The following is a 386-nucleotide window of genomic DNA, read 5'->3' as shown; positions in this document are numbered from 1 at the left end:
GGGGAAGGAGTTTTTGTATAATGTGTGTGGGTTGGAAGAAGTTTTTGTATAATGTGTATGGGTTTTTGTGTATTTTGTAAAAGATTATAAGTTTTAAAAATTATAATTGAGTCCCATTTAAGTTAATCACATTTTTAAGACAAGTTTGACCTTGGTCGGTCAAACTTGTCACCATTTCTAATTATCACACTTTTTTGTCACCTGACTTAAATCCTCAAAAAACTCACACTGGTATGTCTAAAGCGGGACAAACCTTGATTATGTTATGCTTAAGCAGTAAGCACTTCGTTTCGCACCAAAACATTCATTTTTTGCGCATTGCTCCCTCCTATTTCACTAAATTTCACTATTCTCCTCTCTATTACTTTCCCACTATATAGAAGCAT

This window comes from Lycium ferocissimum, chromosome 1 (assembly GCF_029784015.1).
Source record: "Lycium ferocissimum isolate CSIRO_LF1 chromosome 1, AGI_CSIRO_Lferr_CH_V1, whole genome shotgun sequence".
NCBI classification, from domain to species: domain Eukaryota; kingdom Viridiplantae; phylum Streptophyta; class Magnoliopsida; order Solanales; family Solanaceae; genus Lycium; species Lycium ferocissimum.
This window is presented reverse-complemented; position numbering follows the sequence as displayed.